The sequence below is a fragment of the Neophocaena asiaeorientalis genome, unplaced genomic scaffold (assembly GCF_003031525.2).
Source record: "Neophocaena asiaeorientalis asiaeorientalis breed wild unplaced genomic scaffold, Neophocaena_asiaeorientalis_V1.1 scaffold258, whole genome shotgun sequence".
NCBI classification, from domain to species: domain Eukaryota; kingdom Metazoa; phylum Chordata; class Mammalia; order Artiodactyla; family Phocoenidae; genus Neophocaena; species Neophocaena asiaeorientalis.
In genome coordinates this window covers 4,262,056-4,279,121 of record NW_020172591.1, presented here as the reverse complement: position 1 = coordinate 4,279,121, position 17,066 = coordinate 4,262,056, and the positions used below count along the sequence as shown (strand labels likewise).

The following is a 17,066-nucleotide window of genomic DNA, read 5'->3' as shown; positions in this document are numbered from 1 at the left end:
TAGAGCCATGTGACAATAGACAGTTACACTTTCTAAGCCTCAGTTTCCTCATTCGGAAAATTTAAATAATAATGTCTACCCCGCAGTGTTGTTGTCTGATCAAGTAAGTCATGTAGACATTTAGCATGATGCCTGGCATAAAGCAAGTGCTCAATAAATATTCATTATTATAATAATAACAACTGATATTATTACTTCTGTTTGCATCCCCTTAACCCCCCTGTCCTCTCTGGTAAACCAACTGAGTTTTTCCAGAGCTGCTGCAAAATAATTCCTGATACAAATCAAGCGATTTTGTTTCTAAAGGCAAAGAAGAGAATGACATAGTTCACATTTCCTTTCTTGCAAGAAAAATGTTACGGGTCATACTTTTGCTAAGAAGCTTGAAGAACAAAGTTAATTAAAACATTCCTAGAAAGAAAGAGGAACAGAACATTACCAAAATTCCCTTATCAAATCACATGTTGAAGTTATACAATGCCAGTGACATACAAGATGGAAGAGAAGTTATAATCACATGTGTGGGGACCAGCAGAGATTTTTACCTGATATACCAGTGGGCTGAGTCTTGGCATATGAATGGTATATACATACATAGGTGAAGTGTTTGATGACTTTAAGTTACATTTTTCTTCTAAAACTCCAGGCTACTGGGAGAGAATTTGTTTAGCTAACAATGATTTTTGTAAGTCATCCTATGAGACGCAGCATTAGGATTTATACTGTTGGAGCACTAGCTATGGGCTCAGCAAGGAACTAGATGTGTTCCTTTTGCCTGGCATAGTCTGTCTTCAGATTCTCTCTCTCTCTCTCTCTCTTTTTTTTTTTTTAACGGTACGCGGGCCTCTCACTGTTGTGACCTCTCCCGTTGCGGAGCACAGGCTCCGGACGCGCAGGCTCAGCGGCCATGGCTCATGGGCTCAGCCGCTCCGCGGCATGTGGGATCTTCCTGGACCGGGGCACGAACCCGTGTTCCCTGCATCGGCAGGCAGGCTCTCAACCACTGCGCCACCAGGGAAGCCCCAGATTCTCTCCTGTCTCCCTCTTGCCACTTAGGTGCCAGCGCCTTAATCTCCAAGAGTCAGAACCCCTCACAGTCCTTCTCCATGTCATTATCCTGTTGTATTTTTGACTGACAGCCAGCAGTCAGAGAAGGGAGTGTGGTCATCTTTCTGCTTCCTTTCTACTCTTACTTCCCCATATTTCTAAACTTGCTTTCTGACTCCTCAAGTGTTGAAGTTCAAGGCAGGACTTAGTAAATGTTCAATGTTTTCTCTTTCTCTTCTGGACACTTCCCTGGATTCTTCGGAGATACTGCTTGTGGTCTTGTAACCTGGAGTTCCCTTAACATAAGTGAATGTATTTCTATTGTGGCAGTGTATGGGAACCCTCAGTCTGGCCTCATTGCGTAGCTACAACAACGAAAAAATCCCAAGCCAGTTTCCTTTTCCTGCTCTCTCAACACATTTTCAGACAAGCTTTGGAAGCCTGCCTTGCTGCCCTCAGATAGCCTCATTATATAAGTAATGAACCTTTTCGTACCCCTTTGGTGTGGTGTCATTGGTCTTGACATTGGAACCAAATTTTGGGTAAGGGAGTCCCTCTTGCAAGGGACCACAAAAACTGGTGCAGCAAGCTGGGTGACCACATTATTTATTTTGCTTGATATTAGTATAGCCATTCTTATGGCTCTCTTATGGTTTCTGTTTGCATAATATATCTTTTTCCATCCTTTTACTTTCAATTTATTTGTTTCTTTCGATATAAAGTATGTCTCCTATAAGTAGCAGAAAGTTGGATCTTGTTTTTGTTCTCTAAATCCAATCTGATAATCTCTTCCTTTTGATTAGATTGTTTAGTTCATTCACATTTAACGTTATCATTGATAGAGTTGGACTTACATCTGACATTCTGATTATTTGGTTCTCTGTGTCTCATGTCTTTTTTCTTGTTGTTTTCCTTATTTTCTGTCATTGCAAGATGCTCCGGGTTCATCTTGTATATTTCTTGCCCCTGTCCTAGAATCAGTCATTTCTCTAAGAAAATCCTGTTTCTCTAATAAAGAGAATGGTATTAGAAACCAAAATCTGGGTGCTAGGTGTGCCCGTTACTACTGTTTTGCATGTCTCACAATTTTTTTGAAACTGGACAATTTGGTAGTATAACAACTCTAGATACTGATTCCCTCCCTTACTCCCCAGGAGTGGTGGTGGTTGTTGTTGGCTTTGTCAGTTGTTTATTTATTTAGTGACTTGGCGGAACTAATCCTGTGACATCTATTTCCCCCCTAGTGTGCAGCCCCTGTTACCAATGCTTACATTTTTTCCCCCTTGTTTTTGTCTTTTAGCCTGGCTACCTAAGGATCATCCCTGGGTCTGTGTTGGCATAAGCCACTTATTGGTCAAAGGTTGTACCTAGCCCCCTTAGCCAGTTAGACTTTTGCTCTCTCTATTTTTTTTATTGCAGTATAATTGCTTTACAATGGTGTGTTAGTTTCTGCTGTACAGTGCAGTGAATCAGCTGTATGTATACATATATCCCCTCCCTCTTGGACCTCCCTCCACCCCAAGCCCACCCATCTAGGTCATCACAGAGCACTGAGCTGAGCTCCCTGTGCTATCCAGCAGGTTCCCACTAGCTATCGATTTTATACATGGTAGTGTATTTATGTCAAACCTAATCTCCCAGTTCATCCCACCCTCCCCTTCCCCACTGTGTCCACATGTCTGTTCTCTACAGTCTGCGTTTCTATTCCTGCCCTGCAGGTACGTTCATCTGTACCATTTTGTGTGTATGGCCTCGAGGTTGCTATTACAGTTCAGGGAATTTGTGTTTACTGCCCCATGTTCAGCCAAGGGCTTGTAGCTTGGAGGTTCTTTCTCTGATTGTTCCCAAGAGGGCTCAGCCTCTGCCCATAATCTGCCAGGTCGTCAGGGGTGAGTGTAATTTTAGTTTTAAACCTAGGAGTCACCCTGGATCAGAATACCTATTGTTCACGGTTTGGTCAAGGGTGGTGTTTAAGCCCCTTGTGCCAGCAAGGCTTCCGTCCTGGGATGACTGATCCCAGGAGGGCTTCTCCTGGCTGCTCTTTTCCCAGTTCTCTCTGTTAAACTTCTGGCTGCACTGCTGTTTTGCTTGTCTCCTGGAGCTATCATTCTCCTCTTAATTACTGTCTACCAAGATCTCCAGTGTTTTCAAAAACACCCTTACGTATGGAGCTCTCTACTCTCCGTTCCAAACAGTCAGCCCCCTCAGGCAGAGCTTCAGAACTCTTCATCCTTTGGGTCTGCCTCACCCCCTGGGTAGAACCCCCATGCCACCGCACCAGAGCTATACTCCAGTTCTATAAGAGGGCACTGCTTGGGGGGCCAGTGCCAGCCCCTGGCCTTCTCAGCTTGCCCTTCCCCAAAGGGAACCTCTATGATGGAGCTGGGCAAGGGTGATCAGGGCCCCTGTACTTTTAGTGGGCTACAACTGGTGCAGGACTTGGGAAGGGAGCTGCATCCCCTAGATCATTCCTCCTAGGAGCAGAGCTTCTGTAACACTAGGTTGCGGTGGGGTGGGGGAATGAGAAATATTACTGGCAACATGCCACTCTTGGGGTGAAATCATAGCTCAGACTGTGCACTTCCGGAAGGGGAGGGCTCTATCTTCCTGGCTGCATACGCCCAGGGCATGGGAGTTAAAGGAGCAGGTCGTGGCTGACATGCCATGGGTGCTTGTTGTTCTTAGGAAATTTAGTAGATTATCTTGAATGAATAGTCCTCCTTTTGCTCTATGCCCTTAAGATAACTTCCAGGGACTTTTAAGTGATTTTACTTTAATTTTTGTAATTTTCTCCAGTTAAATTGTTGTTACGCTAAGGAGAGTCCACTGGAAGTCCCATCCACCCAACTTTTATATTCTTTTACACCAACAGTTATGTTCCCTACCCTGAATACGAGAGACAGTCTTCCACTATGCTGATGTTGCTGCTGCCACGGATTGCTTGGTGGGGAGGTGGGGTTTGAGAATCAATGAGAACGCGACAACTATAGGAGAGCTAAGGAAAGAACTGTCCCTACCATCAGTGAGGAAGGAAACAGGTTTTATTTTTTATCAGTGGCTTCTGATTGTAATTCAGGTTGATGATCATCATCCTGGCCCTCCTCCTGCATTCATGTCAGCCTTCTGGGGGTCCTGATACAGCCATCTGATGCATCCTCAGGCATCTGAACTAATGTCAGCATCAAGTCGCATCTGTTCACTGTGAGGAGAGAAAATGCGCATTCATTGCAGCAGGAGGAATTTGGGCTGAATGTGAGGAGATAGTCCCTGATCAAAAACATTAGCCTGAGATGTCTTTTTCAAGTGTAAATCAGATCATGCCACTCTCCTGCTTCAAGCCCTCCAATGGCTGCCCAGTGAAATCAGAATAAAGTCCAACCTCTTAACCAAAACCTACATTTCATTCCACTCTCTGTCATTGACCATGCTTCAGTAACTCGGGCTTGCTTTCTGTCCTTCAAGTCCACCAGGCCTGCTCCTGCCCTAGGACCGCTGCGTTCACCGGTTCCTCTGCCTGGAACGCCCTTGCTCAGATCTCCACATGGGTAACTGTGATCAACCATCTTAATGCCAAGGTCACCTTCTCAGGAGGACTTTCTGGCCCATGATATCTAAGGTAGGTTCCCCTCACTCCCACTCGTCATTGTTCGCTCTTCATTACTAACCTGCTGCCACTCTCCCACTAGAGTGTAACTTCCAGGCGGCAAGAATCTTGATGAATCTTGATTATGCTGTCTGCTCTCTTCTAAGTACTAGAAGTGCTTGCCATCCAGTGGGAATTTAATAAATCCAAAGAATAAATGGAAGAATGAAAACATGGATGGAATGAATATTCATAGTTTTCTTTATAGGTTTTAAAGAAATGAATAAAATACTCTCTTGATGAGGTGTCTCAGAAGAGGGGCCTAGATAAGATTCAGTGGTGAGGTCTTGTAATGTGGGGATTCACTTTACTAGTAGAAGAGTGCTTTATAGAAAGTGGCAGACTAAAGTGTTTTCCAGGGAAATAAATCCTCCAAACAGGAACAATTCAACATATATTCAATTATTCAGTTGTTCAGAACCTGGTTTTTAGTTCCACTTTGGCCCCTGACTGAAATAATTTCATGTGCACTTGTGCCCTGTTTTGTTATAACACCCAAGGGCAGGCGCAGTAAGAGTGATAGCACCACTGTTGACATCATATACTTGTGATTGCAATAACTTTGAATATTATGACTCATGGAAGACACAGAAACCCCAAATAATGCTGCCTTTGCCAATTTAAACAAAGCTTGGCTCCTTTCTATTGAATCAATCAAATGAATGTCCCTTTCCTTACCCCAGTGATTAAACCAACTATTTTGTTCCAAGATGTATTTTCTTTATCAATTACTGTGCTGAGAAATTCTTTCATCTTGGATTTAGAAACTAATCTTCTTATGAGAAATGCAGAAAAATGACCCTGGTTTTAACAAGTCTAGGACTTTGAAATCTGCATTACGGAAGGGTATGGAAACATGATATTTGATCAGGGGAGGTAAGGGAGAATTGTATAGGCTCTCACTAATAAATAATGAACCAGATACATCTATACATGAACTATTGTGTACCTGATCTGTTTGCTCTTTAAACTCTTAGCAAAGATTACACATAAAGAATAATTATTACATATTTCCTTTGAAATGGTGACCAAGAGTACTGAGAAATTACACAGTGCACCGAACAGGGCATAGTGGCCAGATTTTAAGTGGCCTCCCCCCACAAATCCCCAATTCCCGAAGTAGAAATGTGAATTCTCAAGTGCCCAAATTGTTAATAACTTCAGAAGTTCACACAAGAAAACCAATATTTCAAAAATTCTTTTATCATGATAATTTTCAAACATACAAAATTATTGAAAGAGTGGTACAATTATTTACCCATATACCAACCACCTAGATTCCACAATTGTTAATATTTTACTAATCATTTGGATGTAATACTTTATATTTGAATACTTCAGTATTCATCTCCTAAAAAGAAGAACACCCTTCGGTATAGTCACATTTAGGACCATTAACAGTAATTCTCTAATATCATCTAATAGTTAAATTCAAATTTCCCCAATAGTCCCTGAAATATCTTTTATGTATGTTATTTTTCAAATGAGGATTCATTCAAAGTCACGTGTTGCATTTGGTGTTTCTGGTCTCTTTTAATCTGGAACTGATTCCACCCCTATTTTTTTTTTTTTTCCATGACATCAGTTTTTGAGAGACTAGGCCAGTTATCTTGCACAGCTTCCCACATTTTGAATTTTTCTTATTGTTCTATTGTGGTGTTATTTAACTTTTTTCCCTCTATCTCCTATACATCTTGTAAATTGGAAGTTAGGTCAAAGGCTTAGTTCAATTCAGGTTAAACATCTATGTCAAGGGTTCTTCAAAAGTGATCCATACTGCATCACAGCAGGAGGCATGTAAGGTTAGAATATTCTACTACTAATGATGCTAACTTTTAAAGTTCTTTAACTTCAGTGTTTCTATAAGAAAACAGTTTATATTTTGGACAGTAGAAGGCTCCTTTGTGCTAAAATTAAGGTGATTTGCAGCTTACAAAACAGATACAAGCAACAGTTTGCAGGGATAGTCTAAAATGATGACTCATTATCCATTATTCCATCAGTGATGGGGGAGATACAACTGGATGTCAAAGGGACTTGAGAAATAGCTGAAGTCAGGCTACCTCTCCCCAGGAAGATGAGCAAATTCCCATGTGGCCTGGATCCCGGCAATAACTTCAGGGAAGTGGACTTGGGTGCCTGGGTGACACCAGGTAAAGGGCTTAGGAGGTTGGTGTCGCTCTTCCCCTAAATTTTAGGAAAATTTCCAGGGAAATAATTAAACAGCCCAAGTGGAATTTCTGGCCCTATTACTTGTACTGCTGTTATTTCAAGTGCAACGACTTTATCCATTTGATTTAAAAAACTGGTTCCTGCTTTAAAAAGCTTTGGGGCACCAGAACAGTAAAATTGTCCAATAAAATGCTGTTGAATCAATTGACAGCACCACATTTAGAAACACAGTGTATCACAGAGCAACATAAATGCCACGACCAGTGTGAGATTCCCTGTGGCTACACAGATTTTTAAAGACAGGCTTTACACTGGATTACACATGTGTAAACCTGGGTCTGGTCGAACCAATGAAGGCAGACAGCATGATAGAAAAGCATGTCCTTCCCCTGATTTAGATGCACAAGGTGGGGAGCTAATAGCACCCTCAAATTACTATCAAAGCTAAACTTTATCTCTTGTTTACTGGGCCCTGGGCTAAGAGACTCACATTCTGTGCCTCATTTAATTGTCACAACAAATGTATAAAGTCACTTGTTTAATGAATAAGATATGTGTGTGCGTGCACATGTGCATGCATCCTACTACGTGCAAGGAATTTCACTTTACTGGATTCTGGAACAAAATCAAAATCCAAAACACACAGGGCTCCTCAATCCAGGCTGACCTCAATTCGGGCTGACCCTAAATAGTAAGGGTCTTGGATTTGTAGATAAAACCTGATGAGGGGCTACATGTCAACAAGATATGTAACTGCTAATGCAGGCATTTCAGGTTAGGAAATCTTTCCGTTCTGACCATTGCATGGACTGTGTGCTAACAGGCATTTTGGAGGTCTGTTAAAACTGATCACAGTGTAGGCAACATACTAGCATAAGAATGGGCTCAAGGAAGTTGATGTTGTAAGAAAGGAGTGATGGAGAGGGAATCAAGAGGCAAGAGGTTTACATGAAAAGTATCTCCCACATGGATTGATCATATTTGCTGTGTTTTCTTTCAGTAATAGAAGCTAAACATAATAAGAAAAAAAGCCCACTTTAACAGAACACATTTATGTTTCTATTTTGGGCAGAAGGATTTTTATGAGGAGATGTAGTAGCTTATTTCAGAGAGGGGTGTTTCAACAGTAACAGGGCAAACAGGAGAGACTTCTTTTCATTTGCACAGTTTGGTTGAAAGCTTATCAAACTTATACAAGTGCAGAGACTATGAGGTGAAAACACACTTGAATTTTTTTTTTTTGCGGTACGCGGGTCTCTCACTGTTGTGGCCTCTCCCGTTGCGGAGCACAGGCTCCTGACGCGCAGCCTCAGCGGCCATGGCTCACGGGCCCAGCTGCTCCGCGGCATGTGGGATCTTCCTGGACTGGGGCACGAACCCGTGTACCCTGCATCGGCAGGCGGACTCTCAACCACTGCGCCACCAGGGAAGCCCTGAATTTTTTTTTAAAAGACCGAGAAAACAACAGCATCTGTCATTGTTTGGGACTTTATAGTGTTCAAATCCCTTTCAGATACTATATCAGAAATACCTTATGTGTATCTTTTCATCCTCATTGGATTCTCTCATCCTCACTCACCCCATGGCCTGGACTCTCAGCTCCATGTTCTAAACAGCTGCCCCTCCTGAAGCTGTGGGGCTGTAGGATTTCACCACTGTGGACAACTTGCCACAGGCTTGGGGACTCTGGCTCTTCCAGACACTTTCAGACTTGGATGAAATATCGCACTAAAGGACATAGGAGTAGGCTTCCTGGGTGATTTCAAGGGGTGGAGGGATGGGGCAATCTGGAAGTATTGGACAGTAAATTCTTCAGTGGGCAAATATTCGTCAGTGTTTCATCTTTCCTTGATGGGTTGCTTTGAGGTATAGTTTCTGCATAGATATCTTGCATGGTCCTGTGAATATGCCTGTCAAATGACTGCTTGTGACCCTTTGTGGCTTCACATGAAGCACTGGTCAATGTGCTAGCTCATCATCTTTTCATTCCTTCCCATTCTTCTTGTCTCGTTTCCTTTTGCCTTCACTCTGGATGCCCTGGGATTGTACCTTCCAAATAAAGCACCAGTACTTAATCCCTGCCTCAGGCTCTGTATTTTAGGAAACTGGGTCTCATACACATATTTGTTTCCAACTCCTTCCAATACTTTGAAGTACACAAGAATGTTAGTGTTGGTCATACTTTAAAGGTGGGAAAACCGAGGCTCGGAAAGTTTAAGTGATTAGTCTGAGATTACATTCATTTATTTGTTCATTAATTCACTCATTTATTTAACAGACATTTCTCAAGCACCTTCTGTGTGCTGATGGAGTCTGAGACAGACAAGATCTCTGCCTTCACGGAACTTAAATTGTAAGTTAGAGGAGACAGATGGCACATAAGTACCATCAATATCTGCTGAATGAATGAATTAATGAACGGATGCAAGAGTCTTATCTTTCCCAGGTTGACTACTTAGATTTTAAAAAAACATATCAAATTTCAAATTATTTCCTCCAAAAAACCTTTTTTGGGGTGCTGTTGTTTTATTGTTGTCCTGTACTTCTGCTTAATCTGCCCATCGAGTAATCCAGTATTTGTTGACTACCAAATGATTAGTAGGCTCCAGGTACTTTTAGGACAATATAGGCAAGAGGGGACAACAGGTACAAAGACAACAAAGTATAAACAAAGCCTGGGTGACTTCAGAAACAGAAAAGAGGCTGGTGTGTCTCGGAAGTAAAGGGTGAGAGGGAGAGAGGTGTGGGATGAGGTCAGAGAGATGAGCAATAACCAGAGCATACAGAGTTCTGAAGAAGGCTTATGATTTATAAGGACAGTGGGAAACCACAGGAAGGTTTTAAGTGATATGATTAACATGATTGCTAAGTGGTAATTCTCAGGCCTTCTGACTCCTGGACCTAAGGACTTCTTCTACACGAAGCAGGTGTCAAGAGTTGGGACTAGAAGCTAAGCTCCGAGGCTCCCAATTTCTGATAGAGTGGAGCCAGCTTCATAATGGTAGCTCAGATAGGAGGCCCTCCGATAATGCAGCAACATGACTCCAGTGGCACCCCTTCCCCTACAGTAGATGAAAAGACAGACTCATGGAGTCACTTCCAGCCAAACAGGACTTTACCGTTCCATCTATAGATTGGGAATGATATAACCTTTTATTCAATAGTGAGGTGGAGGGGCAGAGACCTTCAGGTCCTTGGGAGCAGGGAGCATGTGACCTTGGGCTGCTGAGAATCAGCTGTGGTTCAAATCAGTCTGAGTAATCCAGGCATCAGATCAGCAGTGCCTGTCCTATTCATTTAATAGGTGAAAATTATGATATTGCCTTGTCTGGTGTAAGAGAACTGGGTGGTTATGTTCAGTGACAAGAGAGGTGTCAGCATGGGTTTCACATTGTTTTGAACATCATCCAGAAAAGTCACAGGCAAGATGGGTAAGTGCAGCTTGATGAGTAAAGTTTTGTTTTGTTTTTGTTAGTTTTGTGTGAAAGGATGATGGATTTTCCTACACGGGGTGCCTTTTTAAGGGATTCTGTGATCCTCAATAAATGGGTATGGGAATGAAAATGTAGGGGTCACTGTCCTGAAGAGGATTCAGGACTTATCCATAGGTTTGAAGTTTGGCTCTCCCTTTGCCTCCCAACTTCCATTTTCTTAAGAGAGAACTCCAGCCTGGGGACACAGCTCCCCTTTTCCCTGGGATGCTTCCCTCCAGGAATTGTGGATCAGGCAGTCAGTCCTCAAGCCTTCAGTAACTCACGAACCTTGGGCCTTTGCACCACAAGTCCCCTGTGTGGACACCCCTTAATGCCCAGCCTATTCTCTCTTCTGGCTCTGCAGCTCTCAATTCAGTAGTTTGCCTTGAGGCCAGCAGAGACTGTTCCTATTCAGCTGACCGCTGATTGATGTTTTGATGTTATTAATGTGTGTTCATCTGCTCCCTTTCTTCTCCCAAAAGGAGCAAAAGGGAGACAAACGTTTATTTCAGAACAGAGATGAGGGGACTGATGGGGTGATCGTGTAGGTTTGGGGGAAAGGGGAGAGGAAATTGAAAACATGGTGAGCTTGATGGAGCCAAGGAGGTAGAGCAGATGCCAAGGAAAGCTGGTAAACAACAGTGTTTGTGCATCGCAGAATCACACCTGCTCCGAGTCCACTGTCTCACCAGCCTGCCCCCGTCAGCCCGGCGCGTCTTAGCAATTCCCCAGCTGTCAGCTCCCTACCTGCCCGGCTCTGGCTGCTCGGCTCAGAGCTGCTCCCCTGGGCCTCTCTCTGGCTTGTCAGTGGGCTGCGTCAGCATCACGCCACACTGTCTCCCGTTGGCCCGGTGATCAACGCCTGACGGGCCGGCCCTCTCTCCCCTCTCAGCTAGGGCCAATGGGAGTCAGGGGAAGGTTTTGGTTACAAATGAAAATAAAATAAATAAGTCATACTCCTGCACTCCAGAGTCTGGGAGAAACATCTTCATGGCCTCGTAAATCTTTCTTTTTAAATTTGTCCTTCTCCTTCCAGATGCCCCTCCCAACCCCCTGCGCACACTTGGCGGCCCCTCACGGTGCAGGGAATGCGAAATGAGAGGCTTGGGCTTAGGCTAGATGTCAGTAGCCCCCTCCCCCGCGAACCCCCAAAGGCATTTGTGCTGTGCGTGTGTGCGTGTGTGTGTGAAGAGAGGAACCAGCCAGCCGGGATCCGGGCCAGTGACAGCTTGTCCCCTCCTCTTCTGACCTTTGCAACAAGACACCCCACCCCCTCCCAAATCCCCCCTCACCTGGCTAAATTACCCCCAAAGCTTGTGGTTTCTTTATTTCTTTCCATTACAGGGGGCTCTGATAATTAAATGCAATACTCTATTTTAAGATGCCTAGGAGTTTTTCTAACTAGATATTAGACATTTTATTAAAGTTCGTTGACTTTGAATGTTTTGCTTAAGACTTCATCGTCTATTTAAAGACACATCTTAAGACAGGGGATGCTATTAATCTCATACACCTGAATGTGAATAACAGTGCCCAAAAGTTGGGCCTCAGAGCGTCAGGAGAAAGAGCTAGAGGTCCTGAAGTCACCAGGTGGAGACGTGTGTGAGGCACCAAGGGGCGTAAGCTGGAAAAAGCCGTAGACCCCTTTGTGGTTTGCCGAGGGGTGCCCAGGTCACGTCGTAAGGAGGATTAGATGGGGTGGTGGTAGCAGGGAAGCATGGTCACATGGGCCAAAGGATTAGAAGGGAAGGAAAGCAAGAGGGTGGCTGCTTGGGCAACCAATACTCAGGGCAGGGGAGCCTTTCCCGCCCTCCCAGCCCCGCAAAGGATCAGCTTTGTCTTAAAAAGTCTTTTTAGGGCTTCCCTGGTGGCGCAGTGGTTGAGAGTCCTCCTGCCGATGCAGGGGACACGGGTTCGTGCCCTGGTCCGGGAGGATCCCACATGCCGCGGAGCGGCTAGGCCCCGTGAGCCATGGCCGCTGAGCCTGCACGTCCGGAGCCTGTGCTCCGCAACGGGAGAGGCCACAACAGTGAGAGGCCCGCGTACCGCAGGAAAAAAAAAAAAAAAAGTCTTTTTACTTTAGACTAGGGTGGACAGTCCTCCTTGACCACTGCTATCCGACACTCCTTCCCCTCTCTTACTTCAGTGCATTATCCATGAAGGGAGAGGAGGTGTGCCATCCATTAACTGTGGCCAGAGGGTTCATCTTGCCAGTGTCCTGAGCTGCTGAGGGGTTGAGGAGAGATTTGTACCCGATGTGTTATCTTACGGGCTTAAGGAGGAGGAAGAGACTGGGAAAGGGTTATAGGTTTAAGGAAAAGTTGCCCAGCTTCTGCCAAATGGGAACAATGGAGGCATCACAGGGCAATGGGGCTGCCCTCTGAGGGATGCCAAGATGGGGCCATGGCAGTTCGGGAGGGTAGACAGGCAAGCTGTCCGCTTTCACATTGTTATCCAGGAAGACTTCAGTGTTCAGAGCCATGTACATTTCTGTCTCTCTGAACTTTTTCTATCTGCTTCCCCTGCATGGTTGCCATGCTGAGGTGAGGTTTTTATAAACTGTACTTTGGGTGGGTAGAGTAGCTTCCACACTGGCTTGGGGCCAAGACGAAAAGGTGCCATCACAGAGACTCTGGGTGCCATGTAGAGGTACATTTGCCACAAAGCTGGTGAAGTTTAAGGTTTAGAGTCCCTCATTTGCATGAGCTCTGTCCATGGCGCTGGGGTTGGCCTGGGAATATTTACACCAGGGTACAGTCTGCCCTTGGGAGGACGGACAGAGGAAGAGACCTAGGTCGGCCCTGTCTGAACAAGAAATTCCAGGATGCCGTATACATGTAGCAAGATCAGGAAGCGGGAGGCATGGGCTTTGAGTATACGTATGCATGTTTCTTTGACCCCACAGACGCCTTGCCATGTGTAGAGGGACAGAAAGAGTGGAGGAGCAGAGTGTAGCCTGTAAAGTATGGATTCCCTCTAGCCTGGGTTAAGGGTGTTTCTGATAGTATCCCAATAAGGTGCCTAAGACTGGGAGTACATGTGTCTACAGAGAGTAAAAATATTTCAGATGTGCAGGGCCAGAAGCTAGTCTGTGGAAAGTTCTTCCAAATCTTAAATCTCATATGTCTGAAAGACACGATGAAGATTTCCCCAGATTTGACAACCATCCTAACAGTTTCCATGACAATACCAGTAATCACTTCTGGGACTGAAGAAGCTTTTCTAAAGTATCAATAACAAAAGGCAAATTTTGACCAACCGTGCTAGAAGAAAGACTGAGTTACCTTTCTATTTCCTCTAGAGGATAAGATATGACAAAATCACTGTCACGTGAAGAAGTCATCAAAGAGCAAGCAGCCAAAAATACAGAGGAAAAATTATTATAGAGCCACGTCAGGAAGTTAATTAATAAAAATATTACTTTTTTTTCTATTCGTGATGTACGTGATATTTATCCACTAATTTTGTGTTTTGTGTTTTGTTTCTTCATTCTAAGTAAATAGGTTTTTTTGGTGCCTAGTTTTGAACTCGTAGCTTAGCACTGTTTTTCTTTCAGAGGGGCTTCTAAGTTTTATAAACTTCAGCCCACATGAAACCTGTACCAGCCGCTGCCACCCTATTTTTTTCTGGGTAACAGTATTTAATGTCCTTCGTGACTGTAGCTGAGAATGAAGGAAATTATTGTAACCACTTCATGTCCTCAGTAGATTGGGGCTTATAGGCTAAGCCCAAATTTCATAATGTTTGTGATGTTATAACGTTTATAACGTTTGGGATGTTTACCAAACTTGCAGTTTCGTATGATCTTCAGTAAGCTACTGAACGTTTTGGATTTTGGATTCTTCATCTGTAAAGTGAGAGAGGCAGATAAAATGCTTCCTAGTTTTCTCTCCAGCACTAATGTTCTATGCTTTTCCCACTGAAAACTGAACTCAGCATTAGCAACTGGTATAAGCTGAGGACTGTCGGTATTAATTATAATCCGCAGCAGTAACTAGATCCCCAGATAACGTCTTCCCTGAACAGCTTCCAATCGCACTTCCCCCCATATCCCACCTCCACAATGGGGTGGCTCACAATTTACACAACATATGTGCTTCTTCGAAGTCATATTTTTCTGATTCAGAGTATATAATGGATATGCTGGGGAGGCCTTTAAGAAAGAAAATCTATCATGAAGTTCTTATTGGCAAATGTAAGCAAATGTGACTTTATAAAAGGATTCTTCAAGTGGATTCCCTCCATGCCAAGATATTCACACCTCATATATAATTTCTTAAAATTCATATATTCAGATTAAGTTATATGAAGCCACATTAACAACGGCAAAAGTGACAAATAAGAGCCAGTTTTGATCTTAGAATGGGGACAATGGGATGAGATGGAGAGATTTGAGGTCTGGAAGTTGAGTATACGGATAGAAAAGCGCCCCCTTATCCCCAAATGTCTGGGTGACACCAAACTGAAAGACAGCTCTTGGAATGTGTCTCAGGTGCTACACTAACTCCTACTTTGACTATATTACCTTCTGGCACCAGAAATATAGCCAAGACAATTCCACGCATTCCTATAAATGGGTCTGTTTCTGCACATTGCGTATAATATGTTCAAAACCTCTAAACGTTCATATATGTCCCTAACTGGGAGATCCACACAGTGATGCAGCTAAGGGACTTATGCCCAAAGGAGTCTTGATCTCCAGCTCTAACAAAGACTGCTCTGATTCCTTGCGATTGTTCAACAGGCATCTCTCCCCTCTTTTACTATCCCTGGGAAACTGTTTCTATGCACCTCCCACCTCTACCTGCCCTTCAGATGCCCACTAGCTGGGTGCGTATGTTATTCTGAGGCAATAATGACTCTGAGTACACGTTTCTTAACTCATTCTGCTGTGTCACTGTCTCACCGGGTCAATATTTGGCCCGGGAAGTGCTAACTCAAAGTGAAGGCTGCTTCCTCCTTCCTCTTGTAGAAGAGCCGTGTCTCCCTGGAGTGTGGCTAACCCTTGTGCACTTACCAATTCTTTTTTCCTCCTGCTTCTGTCCTCCTTCATCATCTGAGGCTGACCCTGGTTTTAAGGATGAATTTCAGGATGGAGGACTTAGATCTTTTCTTTTCTTTTTTTCATTCCCGTGCAACGTTTTACTTTAAAACAAGGGAAGCATCTGTTTATTTTAGCCCAGGCAGTCCTGGAGAGTTTAAGCACATGGATATGGAGAAAACTTCCTGGGTTCCAGTGTTTCCTATCTATGTGTCCTCGGGCAAGTCACTTAACCTCTTTACGTCATAATTTCACAGTTTGGGAAATGGGGATTAAACAAGTAGCTCCCTGAGGAGCTGTGAGATTCGGGGACCTGATGCCTGTCAAGTTCCTGGCATGGCTCTGACAGGTGAACAGTAAACGCTCAATGAGTGTTAGCTAGCATTTATTGCTTCCCATGTTTCCTCTACATTCTGTACTCCCGTGGGTAGGGGGTTTGTTTTTATAAGCTGAGTTTCTGCAAGAGAGATGAGAGGTTGGATTAGATCTATATTTTTAGCCTTTTGGCCTTGTACTGTGGCCTTTCCCCCCTTTATCTTTCTTGCTTTTCTTCCCTAAAGCCTAAAATATTTATTTATTTATTTTTATTTTTTTAACATCTTTATTGGAGTATAATTGCTTTACAATGGTGTGTTAGTTTCTGCTCTATAACATAGTGAATCAGCTATATGTAACATATATCCCCCTATCTCCTCCCTCTTGCATCCTTCCTTGCCTGCCTTACCTCACATACACATCTCACATACACATTCACCTTGACTGGGAGTTTCTCAGTGGTCAGTAGCAAGTGCCGTTGTCTCTCATCCCCAACTGCTGACTGAGGACACAATTTAGAGCATATGTCCAATGAGTGTCGTTCAAGTGATTTCCTTTCTATAGTCTCATCAGATTCTTGTCTTGTTATTTTTATTAGAGTCCTACATTCTGAACATTTGCTTGTTTTGGCAATGGAGTCTGTGTTTGTAAGATATTCTTAATAAGACTGTCCTAAAATATTTCCCAAAGTACGTATGACCGTCAGGGACACTAACCCAACGAGAAATATCAGGAGAAAAGATGTCTGTGGTTGTCGGTCTCTCCTCTCCTGCTTTGTGAGGAGTGGACACTTGTGAAGAATTGTCTGGTGGAGAGAAAAATTACAAGTTGAGACCTGCAGAGGAATGTTAAGGGGCCTGTGCTTCCTTTTACATTTAGCCTTTCCTGCACAGAGATTGTTTAGGGAAGACCCTATCCAACATCCCTACCTGGTCCCCTTCACCTTGAAACTCTTCCCCTCCCTCTTCTCAAGTCATTCTCCTCTAACCTACTAGTATTTGTGGGTATTTGTTTGGCCACCAGAATTAGCTACCAAACTTTGCCACATTGTTTTCTACTTCTCCCCTTTTTAAGGATGTCCAATAGCATGATGCCTCCTCCCCCTGTCCTTCCCAACAGGATTCTCCCCCTAAAAAGCATTATTTTTCATTGACCTCTCCACAAAGAAGGGTCATAGTAAATTCAGTCATCTTAAGCTAATTCCTAGAATTGAGAAGTTGGGAGACACTGATCTAGGGTAGTAATTCTTTTTTAAAATGTAAATAAATATTTTATTTTAAAATATTTTTAGATTTACAGAAAAATTGCAAAGATAGTACAGAGAGTTCCTATATACCCCTCATCCAGTTTTCCTTTTTCTTTTTTTTTTTTTTTT

General features: G+C 43.5%; 1 long non-coding RNA gene across 1 annotated transcript in view; it reads left to right on the top strand.

Annotated features, from left to right (window-relative positions):
- Positions 1-17,066, top strand: part of LOC112395232 (uncharacterized) — a 119,423-nt gene that overhangs the window by 31,498 nt on the left and 70,859 nt on the right. Inside the window, exon 2 of the long non-coding RNA XR_003002332.1 lies at positions 4,510-4,663. This is a non-coding gene — a long non-coding RNA (uncharacterized LOC112395232). The remainder of the gene's footprint in view (positions 1-4,509; positions 4,664-17,066) is intronic.